Here is an 8979-nt window from a genome sequence, read left to right on the forward strand (position 1 = left end):
GTTGGCATGGGTGCCAGTCGTCTAATTTAGTTCGATTTCGATTTCACTTGCCTCAACAGGTCTTCGCAAGCGGAGTTTAGTGTCCAATGAAGGAAATATATACACACACACTTATATCTATATATATTTATATTTATAACAGTCAAACCACTCCCTACTGTATTTACAATAGGGACAATTTACTTTAACTCATAAATCTTCAGACAATGTACTTCAAATAAAGATTGAGTGGCTGCAAAGAGTGTCTTTTTGTTTATTCTTTTAGTGAAACTGTGAAGATTGCTTTCTTCATGGAGCAGGGTTGTGAAATCTCTTGGTAAAACAGTCAAGTATAAATGTTGTAGATCATCTAGTGATAAGTACCAAATCTATTCACAAAGCTTTCGTCAGCATGGGTTTATAGTGGGAAGCATTTGCCAAAGGTGCTGCACAGTTGTACTGAACCCAAGATCACATGGTTAGGAAGTAGCATGCTTCTTACCAAACAGCCCTGTTGCTTTGTGGAGAATGTTTCTATTTTACCTTATGTTTTAAAGGTCATCCATTAGTTTTCAGGAGCAGTATATTGATTTAGTCAGAGGTAATTATTGTTGTAGAACTAGAAGTAAGATCCAAATAATCTGACACCTTGAACAAGTTTTCATACATCACATGAAAATATTTCACTTACACTTCAAATTTCCTTGAGAAATGAATAAATACCACAACATCCCTAATTCATTTTGTGAGAGCATAAAACAGAGACATGTGAAAGAGAAACCAAATCAATTTTTGTCTAAAGAAAGTTTGTAGATTAATTTAGTAGTCTAACAATGATCGACATTCCTACATAATGAAATGTTGCTTAGTACTCAGAAACCAGATATTAACAACAAGAACAAATAATGATGATGATGAGGAGGAGGAGGAGGAAAGGAAGAAAAAGTAATAAGAAAAGTATATGAGGCACCAACAAAGAATTAAATTTGAACTCTAACAGGATATTATACAAAATGAACTATGAAAAAACCAGATACATAATTACACCAGTTGACAATTCTATCTTTAAGAATAATCAAGAACGTCTTAAAGATATAAATGCAAACTAACAAAAATACAAAACCTTCCCAAACATTGATTTTGAATGACAAATTACTGTTAATGATATGCTACAAAAACAGCAAATTAGTTAATCTCATTTATGAAAATAACACTAAAAATACAACACACGCAAAACAGTAGCAAGTAAACTTTGACAAGCCGAGCCAGTGTCATTTGCAAAATTGCATACACACAAGACAGTTTTATACATCTTAATCATTCATCCTTTGGGAAAACATACACTAGTCTAAGTAGATACTTAACTATGCATGCTCTCAGAGTAGTACTTTTTCTATATGTTGTTAACAAATACACAAGTGTAAACTCAACTGGAAGATTAGAGAAAATTATATTGATTGAAGAACTCTTATCACATTATTTGCTTAACTGGGTTTGATCTGTTTGGTTTACAGCCAAAGAAGCTTCTGTGCAGTTGCTCAACTTGTTAAAAACAACAGCCAACTCTCCCTCAAATCACACTCCATCAATCTTTAAAATGGTCATGTTGGTTAACATACTCTTAGTGATATTATGTCTGTAGAGAAAACGAAAAGGTGGAATAATCACATCTGGAATATCCTTTGATTATTGATCTACTGAATCTGGACTGACCTGGCCTAAACAACAACAGTCAAACTACTCTCTACTGTATTTATAATAGAGACAATTTACTTTAACCCCTAAATCTTCAGACAATGTACTTCAAATAAAGATTGAGTGATTGCAAAGGGTGTTTTTTTGTTTATTTTTTTTCAATGAAACTGTCAAGATTGCTTTTTTTTTCATGCGATGGAGTTGTGAAATCTCTTAGTAAAATACTTGGGTATATATGTTATAGATCATCTAGTAATTAGTACTAAATTTTGACTTTTTAAGCTTAATTACCCTTGCCTTGCAAGGCAGGGATGAAAATTAGTGTTGCAAAGATTGAGACATTGGTCCTCTCAAGAAAGTTCAGAGGCTGAATTGGTTGGTAGAATTCCAGATGCTGGCACAGTAATGTGCCACTCTAGTATTCGAGCCTCAGAAGAAGAAAGGTTGGTGGAAAAAGCTAAACTCACTATCTTCAGTTTGGTTTTCATGGCTACCCTCCCTTGTGGTCATAAATGTTGAGTACTGAGCAAAAGAGTACAGTCACGTGCTGAAATGGAATTCCTCTAAGAGAATCTCTGGAGTAACATTACTCAGCAGGGTGCAGAGCTCAGAAGTCAGACTCTTTCCAAGTCAAGCTACTACTTCACCACATTGAGAGGTCACAGGTCTGGTAAGAAGAGCATGTGATTAGAATGTCATAGGAAAGACTCACAAGACAGATTCTTCAAGCTTAGTCAGCCAGCAGAAGACCTAAGGGTAAACCATGAATGAGATGGTTGGAAAATATCCATAATCTCAGTTGGCCGTGCTTGAGAATCCAGCCAGAAAGAGTAATGACAGTTGCTTTTGATAGAACCCCATGGAGGGTACCTGAGGATTCTACACCAATAATACACCCCAGGCATAGTGGGCATAGAAAATGATAGATGGATGGGTGGAAGTTTACTTATGATAATGTTTCATTTTTTCCGGGGTTTGAACGATATTTCTCATCCACTTTTGCTTAATGAGTCACTAGGGTTACCTGCAATACCTACTTTTTTTTTCTTTTGTTTTTCTTTTTGCATGCCTGTTCAATCAAATTTGTATCAACCCAAGTTTTGGACAATGCCACACTGAAAGGGTTAATATAAATGGCCGGCCTAAGAATCTCATTTTATTTTTTCTCCTTCAAAGAAACTGATCTCTGGAAAAGTCAAATGAAAATGTTGTTTCTACACTTGACTACTGTTGATCTTTAAACACTCCATTGCTGATCATAATTCTCATTTTTGCCATTTCTTGTCAGAAGACCTTATATGCCAAAGTTATATTTCACTACATTATTATCACAATAATCTTTTTGTTCCACCATTTTACATTCATCTTTCTGTGCTTTCATGGATGTGATTTTCTTTCTTATTTTTTTTTATTGTTTTTACAGTTGTATACCATTCCTACTGTTAACTACTCAACCATGAGATTAGATAAGCCAGTGAGGGAACCTTTGTGTGGTCACTTGATATGCTAGAAATAGCCATGAAATCTCCCTCAAGTTACACACTTTTGTGTAAAAAAAGCAGGAAGGATATATTGAATAATGTAATCTTAGATACTCCATTAAAATTATGACGGTCTTTGATCATTTGCTTGCTTAGTTAGGATTTGACTTGGAGTTAAACATCAAGAACAGCCATAGTATAGAGGCTGGAATCAGTTTTGTAGCTACAAAAGTGGAGCAGGTTGAGTTATGTTCTTTTTTTCAGAAGCACAATACAATGGTTGTAGTAGTTGTTGATGTCATACAAATTCATAAACATTGAGAGAATGTGAAATGATTCTATTTTGGAACAATGAAACTCAAAGCAGATAGAACTGTATATCATAGTAATAGTGGGTTAAAAAAAGATCCTTAGTATAGAAAAAGTCAAAGCTGCTTGTGGGACACCACACCACATCTTTTATAAACATGACAGATGTTCTACCATTGGTAGAATGCCCAACACCCTAATATCACAACCATTATCCCTATTTACTATAATGATTTCAAATTTTGGCACAAGGCCAGCAATTTCAGAGTAGGGAATAAGTCAAATACACCGACCCCAGTCCTCAACTATATTTGCCAGACAACACCTGAGTAATATACATTTCTCTAATTTTCATCTTGAAGATTTATTTAAACACCTATTATAGAGATAAAGAAAATAAAACATTGTATGTGTTTCCATACATTTTCTGAAAGACATTTTGCTGATATAAAATTGAAATTTATCATCATCATCATCGTTGTATTTACTCTGCTTTTCCATATTGGCATTGACAATACGAAAATTTTTGAGGTAGTGTCTTTACAACCAGTTACCTTTCCTAATGCAAACCCTGACGTGCAGGAATCATCATCGTCAACATCATCATCATCACCACCACCATCATCATTATCATTGCCATAGTCATCGTTAGTGTTTCAGCATCTTCTTTTCCATGCTTGCATGGGTTAGATGGAATTTATTGAGGCAGGATCTTCATTTTTTTACAGTCGGATGTTCTTCCTGTTGCCAACCCTCACTTGTTTCCAAGCAAAGTAACATTTCCCCATGGCCGGAACATGAAATTTTTTTTTTTTTCCCAAGAGAGTCCCAAGCCCCAGTTATGAACTCATTTGCATACAGCCAATCAGAGCTCAGCTATCAAACTAGTGTCCACCTAGTTACAAAAATACTCTGGTTAAGTTCAGTAGAAAATGTGCATTATGGCAAAATCTAACTATTCTAAACAGGTTAATAGGGGTAACAGATTGAAATTTAGTATATAAAGTGAATGGAAAGCTGCTCACTGGTGATACCATAAGTGTTGCCAATTTGTGTAATTTACTAGAAAATGTAAATAAGTGTAGTTTCCTAAATTTTTTTGACTGATTTTGTACATTCCTAATTTAAAATACTGGTGTTGATCTGGAAACATTGTAATCTATATGGCATTATGGTGTGTTGCACCCTCCTAACATATATCAATGGGTACATGCAGTATCACTAATCTCAGTCTGAGCATAGGTACCTAATGTTAGCTCCATATAGAGATGGTACTCAATTGATCTATGAGGATGATGGTGGGGAGATGTGGTGCTTATGTGAGACCTGCTATGCTCTACTCACAAAGTGGCATACACCATTCTAGGCCTAACTGGCTGTACTGTAGCAGTACACAGTATGTGGATTTTCAAGGTGAGCTCTGTATGCAAATGAGTTCATTACTGGGGTCCAGAACTCTCGTGGGAAAAAAAAAAATTGCAGCCAGGACATGTTTACATGTTTTTCATGTATGATAGTGATGCTCAGTTACAATCATAACATGATGTCAAAACAAGGATACACATAAGCACACACACATACATATACATAAATACACACACGCATGTGCACACACACACACACACACACACACACACACACACACACACACACATACATACATATATATACATTTTCATTAATATTTAGCAGAAGCAAAATATATACATATATAAACCCTCAATGGGCTTCTTTCAGTTTCCATTCACAAAATCCACTCACAAGGCTTTTATCAGTCCCAGAGTCTAGTAGAGACACCTACCCAAGGTGCCCTGTAGTGATGGTGAACTCAAGACCACATGGTTTGGAAGCAAGCTTTTCAACCACACATATATTATGAAATTAGTTATTGTTGTGCCCCAAGTCAGCCATGGTTGAGAAGACTTACAATCAGAATTACATTATCCAATAATTTTTTCATTTTCTAAGATGGTTGTTTGATTTGTAGGAGATTTGGTTGCTATTTCTAGCAAGGTGAGCAAAGATTTAGATTTTTCATAAGCTCATTTTGAAATTAGCTGTGCACTTTGTGTGTGTGTGTGTGTGTGTGTGTGTGTGTGTGTGTTATGTCTAGTAGATAACAAAATGAAGTAGCTTAGCATAAAAATGAGGTCAGAAAGAACTTTGTGTGTATGTGTGTGTGTGTGTGTGTGTGTGTGTCTGTTTGTGTGTGTTTGAGAGAGAATGATCTGCTACTAAAAAAACTTTCCTTTGTTTCTGAGAATATTCACACATATACACACATGTGTTTTTGTATGAGAAAATCATACGGAACATAGGGAATTCCTGCTTGACAATATTTAATATTCTGTTTTGAATCCCTTGTTGGCATAGTGATTTAATTTCATTTGGAAACGTAAGAACATTCCCAGCTCCCATCAGCCATTTCACCTGAAGTTAAGAAGATTGATTACACATTGATGGATATCGCTAATATTAAATAATTAAGCAGATTGTTATTTGACTCTATTTCACTCTGTTAAGATACTAGTTTATGTGTGTGTATTTTTACATGCATTTGTGTGTGTGTGTGTGTGTACAAAATGCATATACAGACCAGCATGCACACAAACACGCATGCACACACACACACATATACACACACACATGCATTCATGCATGCACAAATTCACAAACACACTCAGAAACGTGTTCGTTGTGGATATATTTATACATGGATGTCCCTGTGAGCATATACCCCAATCAATGAAGGACTAGGTATTCTGTAGCAACAGATATTCAATTGATAATGATAGCATTGAAATAGCCATGCTAGAGTTTGCAACTGGTATATATATATATATATATATATATATATATATATATATATATATATATATATATATATATATATATAATATAGGATAAAATCTTTATAAGAATTTATCAAGTAGTCAGCGTGAAAAAAACCTCATAATGAAAAAGAATTCATCATTTTTTTCATAAATATATATAATTTATATAAAGGGCATTAACTGTGTAGTAATGCCTCATGCTTCGAGGGACTAAATAAGTCAAAAACTACCAAAATATATATATTTATATATATCAGCTACATAACAGTTTATATATATATATGTATATATATACACATATATATAGGTACAGGCATGGCTGTGTGGTAAGAATCTTATCGTTCCAGGTTCAGTCCCACTGCGTGGCACCTTGGATAAATGTCGTCTACTCTAGCCTCGGGCCAACCAAAGCCTTGTGAGTGGATTTGGTAGACGGAAACTGAAAGAAGCCCATCATATGTGTGTGTTGTGCCTGTGTGTGTCTTTGTATCTGTGTTTGTCCTCGCCCATCGCTTGACAACCGATATTGGTGTGTTAAGCATTCATAATGATAATAATAATTGGTTTTTTTTTATTAGCCATGTTGTTTCTTTAAGGACTCGTATATACAAAACTTTGGAAATTCACACACATACACACACACATACACTCATGCTTGCGCACACTCACTCACAAACACACACACACACACACACACACACAAACATACAAATACACTCATATATATATGTGTGTGTAAAAGAAACAGATGGAGTTAAAATATGAAACTATATATTTAAATAGGTTAAAAGTTTAGTATACACAACAAATATAAATAATTATAATTAAGAGCAACCCACCCATCCAAGAGCAAGATGCTACAACTTAGGGTAGAATCAGTGTACTCCATGACTGACTACCTTCTACTTCAGTCACTTTTTGCAAATTGAGTTCTCCAAAATTATCCCCTGAGCAATTTTAGCATTAGTTGAGCCATGACATCACCCACAACTCTCAAACATAATCCCTCAATGTTCAGTAGTACTCTTGCTCCTTGACCTACTCTTCATAAAATCAGCCATCTGTCATCTAGAATTGTTTTGGTACTCCTGCCTCCCCACCAACCATTTCCACCTCAATCACCACAGTATTTGATACATCCTTTTTTAGATCAATAAAAAAAAAGGGAGTAAAGATCCCCCTTCGGTCATGAATGACCATGAGATTGCACCTAGAAAATTACCCTCTGAGGCACAAGTCCAGGCAAGGTTGTTTATGGAAGACCAGCAGTCACCCATGCATACCAGCTTCCCTCCTCCACACCACCGATGTTAACCAAGGGAAGAGCAAAGGCTGATACCGCTTGGCACCAGTGACATCGCAACTCATTTCTATAGTTGAGTGAATGGGAGCAACGTGAATTAAAGTGTCTTGCTCAAGAACACTACACACAGCTCAGTCCAGGAATTGAACTCATTACCACATGATCGTGAGCCTGATGCTCTAGCCACTGAGCCATGTGCCCCCTTAGATCAATTATTGAGGATTTTTTCCTTTGATCATCCTTGGCAATGGGCTGCACTTTGTGAGAGACTTCCAGCTTCTTGCTTATCTTGTAATGAAACTCTTTTACCTCCCATTTCTTTTTCTTAGTGATTTCCTATCTTTCTCTCATGTTTACCTGCTTCCCATGTTTTAAGACATGATGATACTACTATGCATAGACTCTAACTGGTTCCACATTAGGGAAGGAGACCTCTTGACTTGTTGGTCATCATCAGATCCTAATACTGATAGTATTAAGAAGAAAGCAAGTTTACTTGCTTCTGTTGAGGCCACTCCTGGCGATCTCATCAGTGATGCTCTTGTTTGTTCATCAGCTTTTCCTCTTCTTCTCTGCAGAAAGTTCTCAAGTGAATTTATGACAACTTCTAAACCTCCTATCTTGCACCACCATTCTAAATAATCTCTCCACTCCTCCCTCAGTGGGGCACAACTCCATAATGGCTTTGTGATCTTCAGGGAATCATCACAACCTGGTTGTCCACACAGACCCCACTCAACCACATGTGACTGTAGGTTACCCCCTGCACTCACCATATGCCTGTAACATTGCAGAATGGTGGTGACTAACTAAAGGTTAGCATTTATGCCAATGTCTCAGGCCTTGAGCCTAATGTTTCTGAGATACCTGAACAGTGCCACTGGCCACATGCCTTGCACCAGTTCTGTGTTTGTTTTGCTTTATCCTCAGTCTTAAAACCACACATGCTTCCACATGATTTTTCACTGTCAGTGGAGCACATCCTGTCACACACACAGATCAAGGCTTCTTCTAACTCCTTTTATAGGCATATGTCACCTTCTTCCTTGCCATTTCTTTTCTTACTTCTCACTTACAGACAAGCCAATGACAAGGCTTCTATATTGTTGCACAACATGTTAGAAATAGCAACCAAACCTCCTTTAAATCATTTTTTATCATCTCAAAAATGGAAGGGCATATTGGATAGGTAAATTATGTAATTTAAGCTGCACAATCTCTGAAAAAGGTGAAAGAGTCACACTTGGAGTGTCATTTGATCCTAGGTTTGCTTGATCACTTGCTGAAATGATGAAAACGAACAGATTTGTTCCCCATATGATTTGAATTTAAAATGGCAAGATGTCATATTTAATATACACAACAGCTTCCCCCACAC

The 8979-nt window shown here is 36.2% G+C and overlaps 1 protein-coding gene across 1 annotated transcript in view; it reads left to right on the plus strand.

Moving 5' to 3' along the window:
- The window catches only part of LOC106882259 (uncharacterized), a 229345-nt gene that overhangs the window by 120323 nt on the left and 100043 nt on the right, over positions 1 to 8979 (plus strand). The window lies entirely within an intron of this gene.

Source organism: Octopus bimaculoides, chromosome 5, assembly GCF_046866305.1.
Source record: "Octopus bimaculoides isolate indiv1 chromosome 5, ASM4686630v1, whole genome shotgun sequence".
Taxonomy (NCBI): domain Eukaryota; kingdom Metazoa; phylum Mollusca; class Cephalopoda; order Octopoda; family Octopodidae; genus Octopus; species Octopus bimaculoides.